Source organism: Moschus berezovskii, chromosome 19, assembly GCF_049115385.1.
Source record: "Moschus berezovskii isolate FMDL1 chromosome 19, NW_MosBer_1.0, whole genome shotgun sequence".
NCBI classification, from domain to species: Eukaryota; Metazoa; Chordata; class Mammalia; order Artiodactyla; family Moschidae; genus Moschus; species Moschus berezovskii.
In genome coordinates this window covers 69768439-69780371 of record NC_142478.1, presented here as the reverse complement: position 1 = coordinate 69780371, position 11933 = coordinate 69768439, and the positions used below count along the sequence as shown (strand labels likewise).

General features: G+C 49.4%; 1 pseudogene; it reads right to left on the bottom strand.

Annotated features, from left to right (window-relative positions):
• Positions 1–6781: 6781 nt before the first annotated feature.
• On the bottom strand, positions 6782–6926 carry LOC148774913 (U2 spliceosomal RNA; annotated as a pseudogene).
• Positions 6927–11933: the final 5007 nt, after the last annotated feature.

Below are 11933 nucleotides of genomic sequence, written 5' to 3'. Positions count from 1 at the left end.
TGGAATGGGTAGCATTTCCCTTCTCCAGGGGATCTTCCCAACCCAGGGATCGAACCCAGGTCTCCCACACTGCAGGTGGATTCTTTACCAGCTGAGCCACCAGGGAAACAGTAGTAGCCCCCACTCAGTACTTCAGTTCAGTTCAGTTCAGTCACTCAGTCGTGACTCTTTGCAACCGCATGGACTGTAGCACACCAGACTTCCCTGTCCATCACCAACTCCCGGAGCTTACTCAAACTCATGTCCATCGAGTCAGTGATGCCGTCCAACCATCCCCTCCTCTGTCGTCCCCTTCTTCTCCCGCTTTCAATCTTTCCCAGCATCAGGATCTTTTCAAATGAGCCAGTTTTTCGCATCAGGTGGCCAAAGTCCTCACAGTCATGCTTTTGTGAAATCTCAGCAGAGCCAACCACCTCTGAGCTAAGAATGAGGATGTCAGAGGTGTGACTTGCCCAAGCAAACAGCAAACAGTGGCAGAACCAGGACTCCAAACCCACAAGCTGAGCTCTGAGCTTTGCTCCTTCCGAGAGTCACTGGGCTTACACATCCCTTCGGGGGCGGCCCTCTCTCTTGGAGGGAAAGGGAGACCCAGCGGAGCCATTTCGGTCTCTGTTCACTAATTGCTGAGGACAGACCTGGGCACAGCCAGTCTGAGGGGGAGCCGCCCCCTCTCTCACAGAGTAGCGCATTTGGGTTGAACAGTGCTCTGTTTCTTGATGCAGCCAGTGAAAAATATTTTCTGAAACTATTCTGAGTCACGGATTCACACTGTCTGTTTTCAAGTTGCCCAGGGTCAAGAGAGTCAACCGTGGCTAAATGAACCCAGACGTTGACTTTCACCAAAAAGTAAATATTCTGAGCCATGAAAAAAAAAAAAGTTGGTTTCAAATATAACTTTCAAGTGCAATCTCCCTTCCTCTCTTCCCCCTCGCTCCCCCAACCTCTCTCCCTCCTTCCTTCCTTTCCACCTTGATGTCTTCGCCTCTTTTCTCCACCTCTCTATTCTTCGGTCTTTCTCTTCCTCCTCCTTTTAATCTCTCCTTCTTTCTCCGGTTCCATTTTCCCTCTTATTTCCCTCTCTTCCTTCCTCTACTCTCTTCTATCCCCCTTCCTTCTCTTTTCTGTTAAAATATGTACAGGAGTTTTCGGCCGTTTGTTTCACAATGGTGATCGGGAGACGACTGCCATTGAAAAGGTGGTTTGGACTTCCCTGGTGGGCCAGTGACTAAGAATCTGCCTGCCAATGAAGGGGACGGGGTTCAGCCTCTGGTCCGGGAAGATCCCATAGGCTGTGGAGTAATGAACCTGGGAACCACAGCTACTGAGCTGGAGCTCTAGAGCCCAAGAGCCGCAACTACTGAAGCCAGTGTGCTCGACAGCTTGTGCTTTGCAACAAGAGAAGTCACTGCGATGAGAAGCCCGAGCCCTGCAACTAGAGAGTGGAGCCCCAGCTCCACCAGAGAAAGCCCAAGAACAGAAACAAAGACCCAGGGCAGCGAAATATTTATTTATTTATTTTAATTAGAAAAAAAAAAAAAAGGTTGTTGCTCACATTTCCCAAGAGGAGGGGACACAACAGGCTGGGCCACGTGGGGAAACACCAGGAGGAGATTCTGGTAGGGAGGCAGAAGGAGCAGGAAGAAAACACGTGCCAGAGACCTGACTGTGGTTTTTTCAGGAAGCACAAGTGAGCCAAGAGTAAGCTGATCTAGCATTGTCTGGTTGCAGAATTTCAGCAGGCTTAGGGCTTCCCTGGTGGCTCAGCCAGTAAAGAACCTGCATGATGTGGAAGACCTGGGTTCCACCCCTGGAATGGGAAGATCCCCTGGAGAAGGGAACAGCTACCCACTCCAGAATTCCTGCCTGGAGAATTCCATGGGCAGAGGAGCACTGCTGCCAGTTGCAGGGCTTCCCTTGTGGCTCAGATGGTAAAGAATCCACCTGCCAATGCAGGAGCCCCAGATTCGATCCCTGGGTTAGGAAGATCTCCTGGAGAAGGAAATGGCAACTCACTCGAGTATTCTTGCCTGGAGAATTCCATAGACAGAGGAGCCTGGCAGGCTACAACTTCAAGGCTGAGCATTTTTGGGGCTTCCTTGGTGGCTCAGATGGTAAAGAATCCATCTGCAATGTGGGAGACCTGGGTTCAATCCCCTGGAGGAGGGCATGGCAACCCACTTCAGTATTCTTGCCTGGAGAATCCCCATGGACAGAGGAGCCTGGAGGGATACAGTCCATGGGGCTGCAAAGAGTCGGACACAACCGAGCAACTGAGCACAACTGGACTATATAGCTGATGGTTCCCCTGTCGTCTGGGACCTGGCCCCAGGGTGACTCAGACAGAGAGGTGGTATCCTGAGCTGCAGAAGCCTGATAAAAGGAGGTAGGGGAGTGTGTGGCCTTTGCATCAGTCGGTTTGTGTATCAAAGGTGTGCTGAAAGGCAAGGTGTGCTCCCTCTAGGAAACAGCTAACCCTGGGAGGGGCAGTTAGGGGGTCTGCAAGGTGCCGCCACCTTGTCAAAGCATCATGACATCCAGAAAATGTTTTAAAACCTTTCTCCCTTCTTCTCTCTCCTCCCTTCAGCCTCCCCCAAGTCTGCAAAGAACTCGCCACAAATGTTGGGGTGAGTGTGAATAAAGGGCTGGACTGGGTGGGCAACCAGGAGCCAGGAGAGGAAGCCACAGTCTCAAGAATGACTGGGGAGACAGAGTCCTGGTTTTCAGAGACTGAAGGGCCTCCCGCCAGTAGAGGAAGGAGCTTCACGCAGCTCCCGGCGGCCTGAGCCCCACCCCTCTGCTTCTCAGAAGCCGTCCCCTGTCCTGACAGCCATGACCACCGCTTCCTCACCCTGCCACTGTCCCGTGGGCTGGTTGTTTTGCCCAGGCCTGGAATTACCCAAATCCCCTTAAATACACGGCTGCAAATGAGGACACTGGAAAAAAAGGCAATAATTGTGACAGTAACTCACGGGGCCAGGCCTGACACGTCTCTAATTGCCTGCTAAAATTGTCGCTGTCTCCTAAAGTGCAAATTATCACCCGAAATGACAAGAATAATGAATGAGTAACTCTGATGTAATGCAACAATTAGTCCTCAAAGACACTGTCTAATATGGTAATTCAGAACACCCACTCCTTGTTATTAAGTGCCTGATAATTATTTAATTATCTATCTGCCAGCATGATTTACTTGGTTTATTTAGCTGCAGATGTGGGCAGGAGCATTCGGGTTTAAGGTCAGGACGAGTTGGCCCCTCTGTCGGCCGCCACATCGCTTTGCTTGGGTGCTGGAGGCCACCGTCTGTCTGACGCCCCTAATTGACTCTGGCAGTCCAGACCCAGAGTCAGAAAATCCTCCTCTCTCCACTCCTGGCTCTGGCCTGCGGTCACTTGGGGACTGAGGTCCGTGAAGACCAGAACTGAAGGTCTCTACTTGCCTCTTGCCCAGTGTACCCCCCAACAAGTGATAAGATTATTTAGGGTAAACAGCGGCCCCACCAAGATCAAGGTGAGTGTCCACTCTGTGCCAGGCTCAGGTCCATGTGTTTGCCCAAACGTTGGCTCATTTAATCTTCTCAGTAACGCCAGGAAGTAAAACAGTCAGTATCAGCAGGTGACAGAGGAGGTCACTTGCCCAAGTTCCTACCATAAACAAATGATGAGGCCAGGACCACCAGCCCAGAGCCACTGTGCGCTCCTGGACCCCGACACCTGCCACAGTGAGGCTGGCCCCAGAGCTCCCGGCCACCGCTTAGTCCAGGGCCAGGGCACAAACAAGAGAGTCTGTGTCAGGATTCAGGAGGTCAGGTCTTGTCTCCAAACCACAAAATGACTGACAGGAGAAGAAGGAAGAGGGTTTAGTCTGTGCTGGTTCAAAGAACTCAGAGTCAAGAAGTGGAGGCTGCTACCGAGAGATAGGCTTGGGATCTAAAACTGGACCACTTACTAGCTGAATGCACTTGGGCACATTACTGAACTTCTCAAAGCCTCAGTTTCCTCATCTGTAAAATGGGTGTGATCAGACAGTCTCTCCATGACCATCCTGTCAAAAGTACCCCTCAGTATCATCAGATACTCTCCATTCAGCACCCTGTTGGTTTCCTTTACCACATGTATGTGTATCTGAAATTATCTTGCTTATTTATCTAATTACCTACTATATACACACACACACAGAGAATATAAGCTCCAAGGACAGGGATCTTTTCTGTCTTATTTTTTTTATTTTGTTTATACTGCTGTATTTTGAGTCTTTGTTACAGAGTTTAAGTATTATAATTATCCTCAAATTAAAATAAATAATTTTGAAAAACTACGTTAACTACCACACTATACATAGACTGAAATGATTCTTTTCACTAAAATTTTACTTCTAATACATGGCTTACAAAAATCAAATCAGTGATTCGAACTGGCTATTTCTTGGTGCACACTTAAAATAAAAATTGTACAAAGTAGTCACAGTCCACAAATTTATAACAAAACTCTAATTGTTCTCAAAATATTATTTCAGAGAACATTTACATTGTCGGTCTTATTTATGCATCGGAGTCCCCGCACCTAGCACAATGCTATATACAATATGAATCATGGCGTATTACAGGCCCTCCATAAATGCCTGCAGAACAAATGAAGGAGTGAATGACCAGAATTCAGACATGTTCTCAGGCCAGCATGACCCTCCCTGAGTGACGTTCCAGCGTCTGCACACACGGCTCTCTGCCCCACTCTCTCCCCAGCCATCCCCTCTAATGATGTCTCAACTTCACATCCACACAGCTTCAACGTGCAAAAGGCCACCCAGCTGGGACCCTGTGATTCTCCTGGGTGCTCCAGCCAACAGGCCCCGTGCTTCCAGCAGCTTCCTAAGTCCACACATCTGAGGGGTAAGTGTGGTTGGCCCAGGCCATCTGCAATGGATGATTTTGGTTCTCACACACCCGTGTTTCCTCAACACTTCCCATTTCTGGCCACATTTGCCCAACTCCCATGCTCCCGCACACAGGGTCTCATTGCCGAGGCCTTCCTCTGTCTGCTGGAGCTCTCTGCAGCCCCACACAGGTCAGGCCATGCTCCTTCAGGCTGGGAATCAAGCTCCCAGGGAAGCAGCCTTCCTGAGGACTGACGGGAGTCGGTGGATGGAGGGCCTGCTCTCTCACGGGGATGTGCAAGCTCCTCACTGTCTCCATCAGTTTCCCAGTGTGACGACGCTCCGGTCTCCCAGGAGCACACACTCCCAGTGCCCTACTCAGGTCCCTTGGAAGGACCAGTACATCCAGCCCCACTTACTGTGAATGTTGACTGTTCATACTCACAGTTGCACCCTACCGCTAAGAATTGCCCTCGGCCAACAAGAGCCAAAGTATTGTATTGGAGCTTCAGGCCACCTGATGCGAAGTGCTGACTCATTTGAAAAGACCCTGATGCTGGGAAAGACTGAGGGCAGGAGGAGAAGGGGACCACAGAGGATGAGATGGCCGGATGGCATCACCGACTCAACAGACGTGGGTTTGGGTGGACTTCGGGAGTTGGTGATGAACAGGGAGGCCTGGCGTGCTGTGATTCATGGGGTCGCAAACAGTCAGACATGACTGAGCGACTGATTTGAACAAAAGCCAACTTGCTTGGAAATACCCGGAGACTACAGCCTCCCTGAGGGGTGTCCCACTGCCACTAACCAAGTAGTGTAAGGTACAAAAGGCCAGGCTCCTTGCTCCAGGTTGGGACAACTCTACAGTGCTATTCATGCTCCATGGCCCTTGAGGCTCATCTGGAGGGTGGACGTCAACTGAACCACACCTTTTCCTAGGTTCTCAAAGGCAGGACATGTCTGACTTGGTGACAAAGCACCATATTTCTTCACTTAGTGAACGAATATGCACATAATACATTCAGATATACACACATGAATGACTCAATCAGAGCCACAGGATTCCCAAATCGTGACCAGAGCCCTCTTTTCCAAATCATCAGATGGTGCACTGAAGTGGCAGGAGGCAGCAAAGGGCAGGTCTGGGTGGGAGTCAGGAGATCTCAGCTCTTGTCTTTGACTCACTGGGTAAATCGAGACCCCATGCGCTGGGTCTCCATTTTTCCATCTGACCAAGGAGAAAAAGAACATTTTTCTCCACATTCTCTTCCAGCCAAACATAGTGGATGTTTTGCGATATATTTTTGATTTTCTATTTTGAAACAATTTTAGACAAAAGGTTAAAAAATAATAATAAAGAAAACCAGTAGCACAAAGAGCTCCCTATATCCTTCACCCAGCTTCCCCGAATGTTGATGGTCTGTGATCTTTAAGCCTTCAGTTCAAATGTCCGGGCGACTATCTTAAGGGTGGAGATGTAGCGGGAGCGCCAGAAAGGAAGCTCCCCTGAGCAAACGCAGAATGAAAACGCACCTTGCTGGGCAGCCTTGGAAAACCAGGTGGCAGCAGACAGACAAAACACCTTCCCTTTTCATTTCTCTCTGCTGCTCATGGTACATCCACTGCCCTTTTTATTTGTGGTCTCTCACCTCCTATGGCATGGCAAACAAGGGACTTTATAAATATTTCAAGCACTAATAATTTGTGCTGTCCCTGCTTAGACTTTTAAATGAATCTAAGAGCATTTCTCTCTGAGAAATCTGCCAAAATGCAGGCGGGTGAAAGAAATACCACACCGGCTGCGCCTGAGCTGGGTTCTTGATGGAGAGATGGCACCAGAGGCTGTGGCCAAGGATGCAAGATACCCGTCTCTTCTCCGACCCCCAGCCCCTACCCCAGCATCTGCTCTGGGGAAGCTCTGCCTGGCAGGGGGAACAGCCAGTCTAAATCCCCGGGCCACAGGCTGGGGAGACCCCCACTGCTCCAGCTGACAAAGAGAGAGATAGAGGATTAGTTAATTCTACACTTGATCTTAGCCAAAAGGCCGAGAAGCGATAGGGGACTGGTTAATTCTGTGACTGGTTTTAGAATCAGATATTTTTGGGTGATGCGGGAAAAGGCTGAAGGCAGGAGGAGAAGGGGCAGCAGAGAATGAGTTGGTTGGATGGCATCACTGACTCAATGGACGTGAGTTCTGGGCAAACTCCAGGGGATTGTGAAGGACAGGGAAACCTGGGGTGCTGCAGTCCACGGGGTCGCAAAGAGCCTGACACAGCTGAGTGACTGAGCAACAGCAGCAACTGCTGGGTTCAGACCTCAGCTCGTCTACTCATTAGCTGTGTGGCCTTGGGCAAGCCACTCCGCCTCTCTGAGTCTTTGCGTCTTTACCCACAAAGTGGGCAGCGTCAGGATTAAATGAAAGGACGCAGATAGAGTCCACAGAGCCAGCCTATGCCGTGCACTCAATGCTCAGGAGCTGCTATTTTCCCTTTCGATATTTCCAAGATTTATTTCCGATATTTATAATGGCTCAGACATAATATGTTAGTTTTTCGTTCACACAGACTACTCGATGAGGTTCTAGGTTGGCTCAGGACAGTGAGTAGGGGGGATAATATTCTACTTTGCCCAAGTTAATGGAGATTCTGCCACAGCTTCCAAGATTTCCCTGGGGGCTCACCACCGAGCCAGCAGAGAGGAAAAGAATCAGAGGGAGGGTCACAGAGAGTTCCTCCTGCCCCTCTGCAGCTCACACACAGTCTAGGAGCAGGAGAGCTATGGAGACCACAACTTATAAGATCCAGGGCAGATCTTTAAGGGAGGAGGTCCCAGGGCACTCAGGAGGACAGAGAAGAAGGAGAGGTTTTCAGGAGGCAAACCCAATCCTGGCACCCCTGCCTGGACCCCTTCAGAGGTTCACCTTGTTCTCAGGATGGAGACTAGACTACTTCTCCAGCTTTCAAGCCCACCTGGTCCAGTCCCCCCAGCCTCTCCAGCCTTGGCCCCTCCTCTTCCTGCCGTCCCCGAACAGGCCACAATCACAGGGCAACCATACAATTTATCTTTCAAGCTAGGCCACTCTGGAGAGAGAAAGAGGATGCTACTAATTAATAACCCAGGACAGCTGGGGTTGTCTAGGACAGACTCGAATATGTGGTCACTGTCCTGCACTGGTCCTGCCACAGGACCTGTGCGTGGGCTGCTCTTCCTGTTCCTTACTCACCCCACTAACTTCCCTGATGCTTCAGCATCACTCCCTCAAGGAAGCCTCTTCTGATCACAGATGGAAGTCGGATCCCTTTGCTATATTTCTCCCAGAACCTGTTTCTTTCTCTCCTCTCTCTCTGGCTGTGCTGGGTCTTCAATGCTGTGCACAGGACTTCTCCAGTTGCTGTGTGTGGGCTTCTCACCGTGGTGGCTGCTCTTGTTGCAGAGCGTGGGCTCTAGAGTGCACGGGCTTCAGTAGGTATGGTACGCAGGCTCAGTAGTTTGAGCTCACAGGCTCTAGAGCATGGGCTCAGTAGCTGTGGCACACAAGCTTAGTTGCCTCACAGCAGGAGAAATCTTCCCAGACCAGGGATTGAACCCATGTCCCCTGCCTTGGGGGGACTTCCCTGATAGCTCAGTTGGTAAAGAATCCACCTGAATACAGGAGACCCAGGTTCGATTCCTGAGCTGGGAAGATTCACTGGAGAAGGGATAGGCTACCCACTCCAGTATTCTTGGGCTTCCCTTGTGGCTCAACTGGTAAAGAATCTGCCTGCAATGCAGGAGACCCTGGTTCAATCCCTGGGTTGGGAAGAGCCCCTGGAGAAAGGAAAGGCTAACCACTCCAGTATTCTGTCCTGGAGAATTCCAGGACTGTGTAGTCCATGGGGTCACAAAGAGTCAGACACAATTGAGCAACATTCACTTTCACTTTCCCTTGCATTGGCAGGCAGATTCTTAACCACGGAGCCACCAGGGAAGCCCTAGAATCCTTTTATTTCATTAGGGGCACTAATTTAAATTCCTACATATATGTTCAATCATTTATGTATTTGATAATTGTCTCTCTCTTCCCATCAGGACTGTAAGTTCCATAAAGGTAGGAACCAGCTCTTTATTGGCTCACGCTTTGCCTCCAATGTCTAGAGCAAAGAAAGCATTCAATAAACATTGGAATACGTAAATAATTGCTTACTTCTGCTCAGAGGGATCAAAATAGAAACCTTCTGACGCAAAAGGACACTTCAGCATGGTCTTGAAGGGTAAGTATAAGATGGGAGGATATGGACAAGCAGATGAACAGCACTGCAGATGGTGGAGACCCAGTGAACAGACGCAAAGATGCTGGACCACATTTAATACAGCCAGAGAATGCCCCAGAGTTTAACACCTAGAGCACAGAGGTGTGGAGGAAATGTGGGAGTGAGCCAGCCAGGGGCAGCATCATGCTGGGAGACTCCGAATGCCAAGCAATGGTGCTTGGAAGAGGACTCACCCTCAGATGTGTTTGAGAGTGATGTCACTGGAGATGGGTTATAGTCCTCTGAGTAAACCAAGGGACTACTGACTACAGGAGCAACTCTCCGATCTTTCTTGGAGCTTAAATCTATTTTTAATGGCATTTGAGACATAAAATCAGATGTCAGGAGTGTGTCCTGGGGCTGGGCATGGAGGTGGGGGGATTAAACAGAGCCTCATTCATAGCCCCTGAGCCACCTCTGTTTCCTGCAGCAGCAGCTGATATACTGAGCCTTGGGACTTGAGTCCTGTGACCTCCCTTTATGCTCCTCTACCTCCTGGATAATAAAACAGACCTGGCAGATGGGTACACAGGCCTGAGTAGTGCTTCAGATGGGGTCTTACTTAGCCCCCAGATCCAGAAAGAGCGGTCCTCAGTGATGTTAGGAGATACAGGAAGGGAGGGAGCTGAGTAATTGTTCTCACTGACCTGGAACTCTGAATATTCACTGGAAGCACTGATGCTGAAGCTGAAGCTCCAATACTTTGGCCACCTGATGTGAAGAGCTGACTCACTGAAAAAGACCCTGATGCTGGGAAAGATTGAAGGTGGGAGGAGAAGGGGACGACAGCGGATGAGACGGTTGGATGGCATGTACAACTCAATGGACATGGGTTTGAGCAAACTCCGGGAGACAGTGGAGGGCAGCGGAGCCTGGCAGGTTACAGTCCATGGGGTCACAAGGGGTCAGACACGACCGAGCGACTGAACAACCACCACCTGGTGCCTCCCTAAAATTCTAGTCTCCATTCCGTAAGCATTTATGATGACCCTGCTCCTGTGCTTAAACCCCGTGGCAACCTTTGAGCTGGGCGCTATTCTCATCTTTCATCTTAATGGTGAGGGAACTGAGAGGTTCATTAACTTGCCTGAGGTCACACAGCTTGTGAATGACTTGACCAGGATTTAAGATCTTATCCCAGATCTTACCCCAGAACATTTTCACACTGTACTAACCATTACCAAAAAAAAAAAAAGTAGAAGAGGTCTGAGCAGATTTTCCTTTCTTCGCGAAGATTTCTAAGAAAGAGAACAGGTAGTCGCCTTCCTGGATGAGATAAGCTAGGAGGGTTCCCACTAAACCCAAGGGAAGGACACGGTCACTCTGTGGGTCCTGCCTAGTCTCTCAGATGCTATTTTCAGGGCCATCCCTGCCGGGACAGATGAAGCAGCCCCCAGTTAGGCATGCTGTCCATCTGGCTGTCTGAATGATGTTATTTATAATGCCTAACCCACAGCCAGGCTGTAATGAAGAAGAATTCAGTTCCAGCTCCTTAGCGGGGGAGGCAGTTGACTTTGGAGCCAGCTATCCTGGCAGCCCATTGCAGCAAATGGGACTTAGATGTGAGCCCCGATCTGGGGCAGCCTGGCACCCTGAGAGAAGGTGGAGACCACGCTGTTCAGACGGGGCCATTTGTGTGTCTGACAGCCGCGAGGGCTTGTTCAGCAGTTTGGATGATGCCGTGTGGGTCTCTCAGAGCAGAATGTGGGGTCAGATGAATGTATTTTTCAGGACTCAAGGGACGGGTATTGCTTCAGAGAGGGGGACATACTTTCTGAGCCAGAACTCTCGTTGACTCTGTTTCACTTTTGGCATCTTAACTGTGCTTAATAAATACACAGGGGTCCGTGTGTGCATGTGTGTGTGCACACACAAATGTGTGGTGTCACCGGGGTGCATGGTAACCCATGTAAATGAGGAAGGAGGGACCAATATGGATTTCACACCTTCTGTAAGCCAGGGAACTGGTCAGTCTCCTATTGAATCCCCTCAACAATCAATGAGGTATGTATTGTGATCCCCTCTACAGAGAGGAAGAAATGAAACTCAAGAGGGGGAAAGGGCCTGGCCAAAGCAGCCCAGAATATACCACCTTCCCAAACACAAACCCACTGCCCAGCACACGTGGCCGCCACATCTGAAGTCCTCAAAGTTAGCTCCCGTCAACCTCATTTCTACATCATCTTCTCTCTAAACTGTAAGTTCCTCTGGCACAGGAATCACATGCCATTAGCTGTGTATCCACCAGGGGTGGCAAACAGTGTATGTTCAAATGACTGTAACTGTCATAAAGTTCTGTGCCCTAATTTACCCTAACTGTTTAAGCATATATATTCACACTTCTACCAGACTGATCATTCTCAACCCTATTTTAACAAAGGAATCATAGTGAAATACAAAAAAAAAAAAAAATGGTGGTTATTCAATACTTATGCCGCTGAAACAATGGCAAAAGAAGATATTATTTCACAAGGAATCTAGAAGAGAGTCTTTTGAGTTTCCCTGGTCCACAGAGGGAGTGTCCCCAAACTGCAAAGGTAAAATGCCGAACAAAGACTCAGAGAAAAATTCTAGTCACTATTTATTAATCCTCAATTATATGTTAAACATAGTATGAGGTGCTTTACACGTATCAACTGAGTATTTATCCTCAAAACACCCCTGGAGTTGGTCTTCTGTTCCTCACTCTATGGGAAAGTCCAGAGAGGTGATGGCAAGTCCAGAGAGGTGTGTGTCCAAGTACACACAGCTAGTAAGTGGCAGAGCCAGGATTC